At 38.5% G+C, this 12,875-nt stretch overlaps 1 protein-coding gene across 1 annotated transcript in view; it reads left to right on the forward strand.

Annotated features, from left to right (window-relative positions):
- Positions 1–12,875, forward strand: part of LOC140239051 (serine/threonine-protein kinase mTOR-like) — a 243,344-nt gene that overhangs the window by 207,022 nt on the left and 23,447 nt on the right. The gene's annotated exons all lie outside the window — the stretch shown is intronic.

The following is a 12,875-nucleotide window of genomic DNA, read 5'->3' on the forward strand; positions in this document are numbered from 1 at the left end:
AACGATTAAAGAGGATTTTACTGCAGATACACAAATTTGTAGACTGAGTGAATGCAGAGATATTCGAAGTACATATACTCATTAGTGGAGAAGACAAAAATCAGAGTATCTGTTCTAAACTTATGAATTTAAAAAAATAAGTTTTAGGTAAATCCATGTGAAATAATTGCTGGATATTAAAAGAAGACTGCAACAGACTCTGATGTCTCAGTAATAAGTTGAAGGAATTTGTACTTTTAATTGAAAAAGGAATTCTGAAAAGAATTTTCTTTCTATTTTCTTTATCACGTTACCCGACTGTAGCAAAACTATAATGAAAGTCAGCAATGAAACAAACAGTGGGAAATCAATGTATTACAGAGTTCTGTCTGATCATGTCATCAGGAATTATAATAAAATGTGCAAATGTCAACAGGAAATGTAATAAAAATGTACAAAGACATAGAATTGGTTGTTTAGATCAGCCCTGTATCTCCATTATTGAAAATATGAGGCTGGTTAATAGTTGGGCATTTCCAGAACTGCCTATGTCATTTACAGTGATACCAAGATGCTTATTTTTCTCTTCATCAAAGTATTGAGAGATTTAAAGATTGAGTGTGGAATGCCCCCAAAACACGATGCCAAGAACTCGGCATGGAATTATCAAAATTGTAATCTCCATACGGTTTACAAATCATACTGGCTGTCTGCTCTGAAATGATTAATGATTCCAAAAACAAACTTTGATGTTGTCACTGAGATATGAACCAGCCTTCATGGGAACTTGATGCGCCATGCCTTTAATCTATGGAAAGCCACACTATTTCTTGGAGTCAACATTAATGATGCCGAGTGCTGGAAGGCAGATGACCTATCCAGACAAGCTGGCATGGCGAGTTGATAAAAACAGTCCATGCGCGGTCACATACATCTACAGAGCTAGAAAAATGTAGCATCTCCTTTGAAGTGTTTTCATCTGGTTGCCTGGAGACCGGAATATCATCCAGCCCGTCCTCCGGCCAGTCATGAGGTGGGCGTGTCTCTTGGCAAGAGGGAATCTGCCTTTATATCAGTGATGTTCATGAGGGAGCGTCGTCCGGATTCCGGAAGGGGTTTGGGGCAGCGGAGGGCTGCGGAGAGTGGGCAGTGAATCGATAGAGATATCCTTGATTTTCTCAATGCATAATCAGTTACAAGTTTTAATCTACAATTCACCCCCTCTCCCCCCTCCCCCCCCCCCCAAAAAAAAAAAAGATAGTGGCAAGGTTATCAATCAGTAGTTCTCTGGCTGTGAGTTAAATACTTGCCTACAATATTATATTGCATCACATGTACTGTAAGTAGCAGTGATGTATTCCTGATTTGGAAAGGCAGTTTTTATTGGTGCAGTATACTCTACACAGTCTCCAGTGGTAGACATGAATCAAAAGTACTTGCACTCTGCCCCCTCCTCTACCTCTTACGCTTGCTTGCGATATATATCCTGAATCATTTTGGATTTCTCCTCACATATCCACTTCCTGCTGGAAGTCTGATGACGTCAAAAGCAGCAGCTGATGCTGGAAAGAGGAGCCACCGATGCCCAAACTCTCCTGAGGAATGCTAATTGGGGTACTGAGCGTAAATGACTTTGAATGAGGTGTCTGGGTCCAAGGCACAGAAGAAGCAAACTGATAGAAAAACCAAAGTGATATATCAAATGCATCAGCCGAGTAATGGACAGATTAGTCACACAATCTGTACAACTCGACTCTGTAATCATGTTTTGTTTTGTTTTTTAAATGTCTTTCTTTTTGGGGGGGAGGGAGGAGTGAGTAAAGTCTCAATGTACATTTCATATATTTCAACTGTATGAGTTTTTGATGCTTTCAAATATGTATTCAGATAAAATGATGCTACTGTAGTGACAAAAATTACCAATTGATTGCCATAAATTTTGGTAGAATGCAGAGGGAATGAATGCCATTCTCTCTGCAAAGACTGCAACTCCACTGGTGTATGGCAAGCCAAGCATGCTCATGCTATTTTCAAGCATGGAAATTAATAAAAACAACAAATGTAGTCCTGTCTCTAGGTGGAAAAAAAAAGAATTCTGTGAAGGAGTTAACAACACATGGCTTTCCATAGACAATGAATGGCTGACCTATCCCTCTTTCAGGGGATTGAACTCATGTTTATATTTTTTAGAAATGCAAACCTTGGAGCATAATTTGTTTAGAAGCTCCTGGAGCTCACTTACAGGTGGACTTAATTGTTAATAATGACCCAGGGCTCCATCCCATAATCAGCAATTATAGTCAGTTGCAGCAATTTGCAGTGTTGCTTTGACATCAGCCATGATACATCCAATCAGCTGTAAGCATTTACTGTGGTACCTGTCTTCATTGCAGCTTGCAATGATTGCTGAGTTTTGTGTGAAACAGGTGCCACAAACACTGACCAAGCAGAAGAAATGTAAGACATGCCTCTGCCAGTGTGTTTGATTGATTTAAATCAGTTATTGTTGAACACAAAAAAATCCCACTGAGATCCAAATGAATTTATAAAAAGAGTGAACTAATTTGAATAAGTACCAGTTACATGTAGACTCTTGCATAAGCACGCCACACATACAGTGAATATTTTAGCATGGTGCTTGTCTGAGTGACCTAAATGTTTTTACCGAGTCTTCTCGTTTTTTCATTTCTTTTTCTTTCTTTTTTTTTTTGCTTGAAGGGCTCATTTTGCTTTACATGCGTGATAATCCGCTGTCACAATTTACTTCGTCCGCAGCATTCCGCAGATGACAGCACACGTGTGTGGATGCTGATAACCAACATCCACGTTGTCATCGCGTATCATCTGGGTGTCAGCACTAGCGTCCTTGCTTCCCCCTCTCCACACCAACACTGCAATTGAGGCCCTCCATTTGCCTGATCCATTCCATGCCTTCTGCACTTCTGCTCCCATCTCACTCTTGTTTTACCCAGCCTTCTAGGGACAGAATCTTTTTTTTTTTCTTTTTTAGTTGTTGTAATTAGATGATGTTCACACTCACCGTAGTTTGCTTTGAAGAATTTTAAAGCAAAATATCCCTAATGGCTTTGCATCGCTGTAGTCCAGATCTCTTCATCTCATTATTCATCTGGTTTTCTTTGAGGCTTCACCCTCCCATTTCTTTTAGAGTATAAGCAGATTCCATCCAAGATTACAAAAAAAAATATAATTAACAATCACATAGTATGATAATTCTGTGTTATCTGAGTTAAACAGTTTATAAGTTATTTCCCAGGTATATCCCAGAATACATGTAGGCCTACATGCAAAATTTTGTCACTGAATCTGAACAGGAACTGTCCACAATTGCATATATGCTTGTGGCCTTGATGCACTCAGATCAGATCAATCATTGCAATGTTGCAATACATTGTAATTACAAAATAATGTCTGTTTCAGAGGGCCCCTAGATTGCTTGGACTATTGAGTTACATACACAGAGACACACATACACCCACACAGACACACCCACCCACACACACACAGCTACAGCTGACTTTTGGCATTGTCTGCAGAGACAGAGATATTTGCAACAACAAAAAAAGAAAAAAAAAGAAAAGAAAGAGAAAAAAACACACCACAAAATAACTTCTTGTGAGGGGAAATTTGCCCACACTTTAATATTTCCGTAGCAACAGACTCAATATTTTTTCTCTTTTCTCTTTTCTTTTTTTAACTTAGGGGGGGAGGGTAGGGGAGGGAAGGGGGTGGAGGAGTTAGATGCAAAGTTCCCATTAAGTGTCACAGCTCATCTAGTAGGCCTCCCAATGATAAACTGCTCGGCCTATTTCTGAGCTCATGACCGTGAGATGCAGCATGAAATGATCAGGTCAGAAATATGTGCAGCGGACCAAAGATTGTTTCGGCAGTTACTCCAAGAATTCTAACCTTGATTGAAATGATCTCCTTTGCTCATTTTTAAAACTTTAGTGAAATGTTTTCCCTTTCCTGTGCTTCCTGTTTTGTGGACATTTGCATTGTGTGATGAATGACTTTGCTGACATTAACCTTGGTGCCGAAATACTTGCCAGGTGTACATAGTTCATCTCTTTCCAGCCCAACTGATTCAAATCAATTTGATGTTGAGTTTTTTTCCATGATATGTAGAGTCATCTGTCATGAGCAGAATTTTACTGGAATTCTCTAAGAGGCCATCACAGTCTTTATGGCAGTCATTTAAGACCTGAAATTTTATGTTTCATTGGAATATTAAATGTCCTGCTGTTTTTGATTGTGTTAATCAGTATTAGATGCCTGCCAATAAGCTGATTTATGTACAAAATGTGCATGGTAGTACCTTTGTGATTTATAGTTTTGCAACTGATTTATTTTCATCCATTGTTGTTCATATTCATTCTCACCTCAAATGTACATCTACTTTTTCATCCTGAAAATTGATCCGGGAGCTCAAGAAGCTGGTATATCCGAGCCATTCAAATCTGTGATTTCCCAATAGAGACCCTTTGCAGCACAAATGAAAAGGTATACAACATTCAAATACCCTTGTCAAACACAAGACACTATGAGAGGATGCTGTAATATGTGCACATCAATATATTCCTGGTACTTGGGCAAGTCCCCCCCCCCCCCCCCTGTCGTCTGGGCCCAAACTGTGGTTTCCCTTTCAGAGATGATGTGACTGGCCCTCAGCAATGGTTCTCGTCACAATGGTCCATTGTTGTGTGAGGATTCTTCGATTTGCCCTGGTAGGTGACTTCCCATTTGAAATCTCACAAGTTTTCTTTGCACTCATTGTGTGCCAAATTTGACGAAAATGGACCTGATTGAATGCTGATGTCGCCACACAGAATGTGTAATTGTGACAGCATTAATCTCAGGTATGTTGTCGCGTAACCCAAGTTTCTTTCGCATTTGCAGGGTACAATGGATGCTCTGTATACGTATGATGGCAAAGTTTAATGTTCTCTCTGGCTTCAAGCGTGTCCCCAGTGTATATATGCGGTTAGGTGATACCCCTTTAGAGGGAGACTTGCCGCACAGTTTCCTTCCATTCTTAATGAAGTTGAATTCCTTTCACGAAACATTTAGGGTGCATCCCTTCCTATTCGTCTGACCCCATTTTACATTTGAAATATATTGGGGGTTGGGATGTGTTGACAAAGGTGAATTTGTACTGTGTTCTTAGAGTTTTGTTGAGGTATATAGTGAGTAGAGATCCCCAAGGGTGGGGTGGGAGGGCCATTTTAAGTTTCCATGAATGTTTGGATTGGGAGAAATTGTGAAAATTCACTGTTTTTATTTTGTTTTGTTTTGTTTCGTTTTGTTTTTTTATCAGGAAGATTCTCCACATTCAATTTAGGGATGTTTTGTTGGATTTCAACTTTGAAATGTGTTGTGAACCTAAAAAAAAAAAAAAGAAGGCTTATGAGTGTTCTTTGTCAAATTATGTCATCTACCAATGAATACTCACATTGGATTGTCATATGCACAAGGTAGAGTTGTTTTACGCCAGCAATTTCAATGAAAAAAGGCATTGTCAGTTGGGTACTCTTCTTCCTTTTTTTTTTAGTATCTTTATGTGAGTTTTTTTTGAACTTTCAAACTATGCAGTCAGAAAGAGATGCAGCATGCTGTAAAGCCAGAAACAGTCGCTGCTTGAAACTTTTGCCATTTGCCACTTGTGTTCCATTTATTGTGTAGACAAAATCTTTTGTGTGCATTTTTCTTTCACAAATCTTGGCTCCTTGCTTAATTTGAGAAAGTTTCATGCATGCACAAATGTTTGGTTTTACAGTACTGTGATTGTCAGACATTCGAGAGACATGGTATGTCACCTTAATTACTTCCTACCTTTGAGATATGGCTATATCCCACGCGGTAACAGCATGGCACATCCAGTCTCCATATACAGTGGGTTATAAAACCATCTGGTACATGTAATACTATTAAAGGAGAGAATAAGAATGATGATAAAACAAACTGTCGACCATGTAAATATGACTGTCATCCTTCTGACGTTTCATCAATTACAGATCAGTCACACACCCGGAGAAAGGGTTTTTATGGCTATCTATCAAACCCTTCACTCTCCTGATATTGCTGTACCCCATACGGTGAACTCACGCCATGTCCCATCTCTGTATTCAGTGGGTTAATCATCAAGCATTACTGAGACGAAGAAGAAAATATAAACGATAATAAAACAACTGCTTTCCCTGTAAACATCGCTGTCCCCGCTCTGACAGTTCACCATTTAAGGATCAAGGTCACATACTGGAAAACGGTCTGTGTTTGTTTTAGGAAGTAATAGATAGCACCAGCTGTTTGGTCCTGGTATTTTATCGCATGAGTGGCAGGGAGAAGGTGCAGATTTGAGATGGAGGAGAGCGAGGGTCAATTATACTCAAATTTAAAGGAAACCCAAACCCAAAGAGCAATGTGGATTGAGTGAAAGCAGCAACATTTTAGTAGAACACACCAGTGAAAGTTTGAGGAAAATCGGACAATCAATGCAAAAGTTATGAATTTTTAAAGTTTTTTGTGTTGGAACCGCTGGATGAGGAGACTACTAGAGGTTATGACGTATGTGTGGACAACAATATAAAGAAAATTCCACAAAAATTCACTTTTCTAGCATAATGAAGGACCACTTGACTAACTGCTTTCAGAAAGCAGGGGGAATAATTGCTACCCTTAACATATGTTTGTATGAAGTTGATGGAATGTATAATTTTCATAAAAAATGATTTTTTTTTTTTTTTTTGGGTGAAATTACCTTCATATTTTCTTTATATTGTTGGCCACACATACGTCGTAATCTGTAGTAGTCTCCTTATCCAGTGGCTGCAACACCAAAACTTTGAGAATTCGTAACTTTTGATTCGATTGTCTGATTTTCCTCAAACTTTCACTGATATGTTCTACTAATGTTGCTGCTTTCACTCAATCCACATTTCTCTTTGAGTTTTTTGGTTTCTTTTAAGTTTTGTTTCATGTCCAGAGTCGGGGATGTAGACAAGGTCATGAAATTCTTGCAGAGGTTGGGAAGAGAAATGTCGTCTCTCCAAATGATTTCCTCAGGAGCAGAAGCAAGCCACTAGATTGGTGTCTTGGGGATTGCCTGCCAATAAAGGAGGAGCTGAAATTATGATGTATGATTTCAGTCCAGTCCAAGATTAATGAGTTCAAAAATTTTCTGACTCATGCAGAACATTCTGGCTGTCCTCAAGCTGACGTTCCCAAAATACGGCCTTTTCAAAAATTTCATACAAGTTTTTATTTTGCATGTTTGATAATGCCTGTAGTCATATGGTAATTTCCATGTACATGGCTAGATGTGGGCCAAATTGATGTCTCTTGTAAAGTTTGTTTTTATTCCAAATCATCTTTGGCAGTTTATGATTCATTTCATGTCATAGCATAAGATCTCTGATTTCAGAGAAAAGTATTTTAAAGACAAGTGTTCAAAAACAGTGATGATGATTTTCTTTGAAAATAGTGGTGTATGAATAGTGGAGAAGTTCACCTACCAACTAGCAGTTAGTGTAGCCAGGAAGGAGGGAAACTCACCCCCCCTGGTGGGACTTTCTGAGCCTCTGGTGTAGTAGTGGTCACCTACTATCATTGAAGAAAACAAAAGAGATGTCAAAAGTGTATACTCAAGTACAGAAATCTGTCACTGTGACTGTATGTGACTACTGTAAAACAAGATATTTTTTGCGACATGAAATTTTCACAAATTAGAGCAGACAGCCCTTTTTCATGACATGAAATTTTCACAAATCATCACTGCCATTCAGTGCGTATAGAGTAGACAAGAACTTCTGCTTGCAAATATTTGATTTTGCAAACCTTGGCACTGGCAAAATTCATGAAATTAAGATGCATGCAAACATTCCTGGTTTTACAGTATGTCTTCTTGCTGACAATATCAAATTGTTTCATAATTGAGATATAGGCCTTCTGAGTTTGTAGCATTTGTTGTGTTAAGTTGTACCTCTCAGCAGCAGTCACTGGCATTCCAGGACCCTGTTTAATGAAGAGTTATTGATTATATAGATGATTTCTTTGGTAAGTCTATGGCAGCCTGTGTGGTAAGGAAATTTATAATCGGTTAGGCCTATATCTTTTGGTAAAACGGGGCCCAAGGAGAGAAAGGTCATTATTGCTTGCCAAAAGCAGAACTGGAGATGGGAAAGGAGGAGAAGGAGGAGGAGGAGGAGGAAGAGGAAGAGGAAGATGGATGGAAAGATGTGGGGAGGGGTCGGAATTAGATTCAGCAAGAGGGCATGCGGCATTGAGTGTGCTTGCTTTGAGGGTAATATCAAAGTTTTTGTTAATTCAGATTTTTGTTTTCAATCTTTGCAAGTCAGGTTCAATTCAATGGATTCCTTAGTATTGGGGTAAGGCCCAGCTATTCTATGGAAAAGATTGAAATGCTGATTCCTTAGTAGATTAATGACAGCAATATAATTCAGCTTCACGTACAACTTATATGGCAACCAGATGAATGTCACTTTCATATGGTATGGAGTGCAGTGATATATGTTTTCCGAAACCCATGTTGGCTGTATTCATCATAATTACACCCCTTCGGCAGTGCAGAATAATGACAGTGTGTTTGTTAAAGGAGACTGAAATCCAAATATTGTTGATCTGAATTGAGGGAATGCAGCAATATTAGTAGAATACAAATACATCAGCGAAGTTGGGGAAAATTGGACAATCTGTTCAAAAGTTATCAAGTTTTGGTGCAGCCATTGCAAGATGAAAAGACTACAACACATTGTGAATTCACTAATGGAAATTGATGCGAAGGATATATAAAGAAAATTTAACATATTTTTACTTACTTTAGCATAATATTCTTTTTAAAAACAGAGCACTTGACTGTATAGGTTCCTGATTCTTTCAGAAAGCAGGGGGAATAATAACATTATCAGTAACAAGTCATCCCATCATTTTGGAGTTTCTCGGATTCCACAGAGTGTAACATATGCAATGACAATAAAGCAAGACAATAAATTTACTTAACAGTCAATGCCTGTATATGGCCCCAGAAATCTCCTTTGTGCTTTTGGCAATGATTTTAAAAATCCAATCTAACGTGGCATTCCACTGTCAGAGATAGTCTTCTCCTGATTTTTTTTTTCTTTCTTTTTCTTTTGAATGTAAACACCTGTTTCATGGAATTCAGTGGATGCACAGCCAATGAGTACCCAGTTGGAAAGCCACCACAAACTGGGCTTTGGAAACAACTTGACCCTTCATCTTTTATTCAAGACCATTATCCTATGGAATGCAAGTGTCCTCTGTTTCAATTGCTAACATTCTGCCCATTTGTAACCCCCCTCCCCCCCCCCCCCCCCGATTTTTTTTTCTCGTTGGTCACTCATCAGAAGCAAAGTTTTCTGCTTCTGGCTATCTATCGAAGTGTATTGGATCCGATCACAGTCTGGTGAATCTGACTTGTGTTAGTCGACCACCAGGTCAGTGTCAGATCCATGTTGGGTGTGATCCAATCAGGCAAGATCGTCTGATGAAGGAACTAAAAGCTCAGAGCTTAATTCGCCATTGTATGCCATTTCCAGTTGCAAGTCCAGTTCAGATGTGTGTCAAGTTGATGTCCAATGACAGTATGTTATTTAAGTTTCTGACAGTTAAACAGTCATCGTTCAGGTTAATTGAGTCTTGGTTCTGGGGCTCTTCTGGCAATGGTATCACCCTCGGTGAACCTCGGTGTGAGTCTCCTGAGCTTGTCAGATCAAATTTCATCAGAACTCATTGAACCACTTGAAATTTTTGCAATTTTGGCAATCAGATGAGCTTCTGATGGTCAATGGAACGGGGCCTTTACCTATCCATGGACCAGAACCAATGGCAATGATAGAATAAATTGCTCCTTGATGAGTGCAAGGTCATTCATGTAAAAGGTCTCTGGTTCTCTTGATCCATGAACACCTCTCGATGATAAATCCATAAGTGTGGTGCATACAACATTATAGTATGTGGTGTAATAGAGGTATAACCTGAAACAGTCTTGTGGCTAGGACGTAGGAGTCTTGATTATTATTTACAGGGACCAGTTTACTATGACATCAGTTTTAAACTCCCTCACTTAAAATTCACCTCCCATGGGGTTCGTTAAAGGTAAATTGTGAACCAGTTAAAAGTCAGCCAGGAAAGAAAGAGTAAAATTCTACAACAGCAGACAGTGGAAATTTGATTAAAATTGGATATTTACCTGTGACAATACCGCTGACATTTCTACCTCTGACATTTTTACTTTGGACATTTTTACACTGAAGTAATTGATACAGAACATCACATTTTGTGCTTTCTTTGTACTCTATGACTTTAAATGAAAACAATGCTTTTAACACTTTTTATTCAATGTCCAACTTATAGCATAATTTTCATTTATATCTGATTTCAACTTGATGGAATCTGTGCACCTTTGTAGAATCTGGTTAATATTGTCAGTCACTTAATTTGAGAAATTTACCTCCGCCCCTCAAAAAAAAAAAGCAAAATAAATCAAAACAAATCAAAAAATAAAAAATAGTATGGGAGGGGGTATAAAAAGTAGAGTAGATTGTGTTGGACCAAATTTTGATGAGCAAAACATGGAACAGTGACCAAAATTGATTGCATCATATACCCTTAAAATTTAGTCAACAATATCAGTTGGGATCATGAAACATTCAGGCCAAGTGTATTGCCGAAAATAATTCTCCTGGGAACAGTGTGTGCAAAGATGCACTATTTCAATACCTACTAATTTTGGCATTGCCGAAAATAATTATATTGAGAACAATGCGTGCAAAGTTGCACTTATTTCAATACTTACCAATTAGTGCATTGCCAAAAATAATTCTATTGAGAACAATGCGTGCAAAGTTGCACTATTTCAATATCTTCTAATAAAGTTCTGATACAAATCATAATGTATTGTGTATGCATTATCTGTTGTTGGTATATTTTCGCTGTCAAACAAATTTAAACAAAATATGTAAAACATCAAAAAATCAAATACTATAAATAACACTGAACATTATCAAAGTATCGAGACGCAACTCAAGGCATTGTATAAATTTATCAAAGATTAGAAGTGCATTGTGGGGGACCTGTTCTCCCTCACTGCACAAGCCTGGTACTGCATGAACTGTTATTTTTGCGGACATATACATGTATTTTCGCAAATTAGGAGGTCGCAGACATTTTCACGTGATGTTGTTTTTGCAAATTGAAACTGACACTATCATAAATGCATTGTAAACCAAGCGCATGGCAACATTTTTTCGCGTGTTGTTAAATTTGCGATCTAAATGTTATTGGCGAAATTCGTGATAATTAAACCCTCGCAAAAATTAGTTTTTTCGTCTAGCATTGGTGTTCAGATCCATGGAGGCTGGCACTTTTGCTCTCTATTTTTCTAATTATTCAGTGAGGGAATAGTGTTATGAAGGGGCATCCTTTCGGGAAGTGTCAATTTTCCACCAGGGCGGAAAGGAAGAGTAGAGTCGAGCTCACGGAGGATCTCCTTTGTGATTCTTGATCTATTTTTACAAAACGTGCAAGTGGATAAAAATGTGGGCCAACAGATGTGGGAGACTTCAGCATTATCTTTCTTTCTTTCTTTCTCTCTTTTTTTTTTTGGGAGGGGGGGGGGAGAGGAGGAAGGGAAGAGGTATTGAATGTTGGTAATGTTTTACAAGTTACATGTATGTGTGTGGTCCCATGAGTAATGGTTTCTATTTTAGCATGTCCTAATGTTATCAGCCTAAGTATAGCATACGTGCTGAATGTTCAACAAAGGAATGCTAACCCTGCATGTTTGGATGGCTTCAAAAGCCGGTTTTGGAGTTATGAAATGTTTTTGCTGAGGTGTTAATGAAATTCGGAAGTTCCCAGTGATAATAGGATGGAACTAACAACACTTCTGAGGATATCATATGCGATGTTGCCATAGAAACACACTTCCTTGCATGTTATGTATTACGTTGCCATGGAGACACATCCTACCAACTATTCAAGGAGAGGTAGAGGGGGAGGGAGGATGAGAGCTGTCCGTGACAAACGGGATTATTTATTACATTGTTAAGCTGTTATTGTCGTGGCCACTTGAAGCCTATCTAAGTCATAACACATTTCATGTTGACAATAAGTAGCGTGGGATCTGTCATGCCCTTGTGACAGTTCGATGTGTGATCAGGACATAGCCAATTCAGAAATGGTGCTAGCTGATTAAGCATGTGATAGTGCAATGTCTTTGTATGATGTTTATCTGACAGACCCTTAATGTAATTATTTGGGATCAGAGAGAGATATATAGAATTAGAGGGAGATATAGAGGGAGATAGAGATGTACAGTTACAGAGAGATATAGAGGGAGAGAGAGAGAGAGAGAGAGAAAGAGATAGAGTTTAACCCGTTAGAGGACGAGTCCCGAGTATACTCGGGCAAGCGTCTATGGGAAATGCCTGTTATAGCAAAATCAAACCGTCCTCAACGGGATAAGGGAGAGATACAGAGTTAGGGAGAGATATAGAGTTAGGGAGAGATATGGAGTTATAGGGAGAGATATATATTTAAAGAGAGATGTAGAGTTAGATATATATATATATATATATATATATATATATATATATATATAGTTGGAGAGAGAGAGAATATGGAGAAAGATAGGGAGAGAAAGGGAGAGATGGGGCAAAAGAAATATAAACAGATGAAGAAAGAGAGAGAGGAAGGAGACACAGACTCAGAAGCAGTTTAAGCTGCTTTAATCCTGTGTGGTCAAGCAGTTCTATATCTGAATATCCTTTCAGGGGTATCTAATACACGAGAATGATTGTTGCTCTTCATCGTAATGACTTGTGATGCCACCAATGGGTGAC

Source organism: Diadema setosum, chromosome 15 (assembly GCF_964275005.1).
Source record: "Diadema setosum chromosome 15, eeDiaSeto1, whole genome shotgun sequence".
NCBI classification, from domain to species: domain Eukaryota; kingdom Metazoa; phylum Echinodermata; class Echinoidea; order Diadematoida; family Diadematidae; genus Diadema; species Diadema setosum.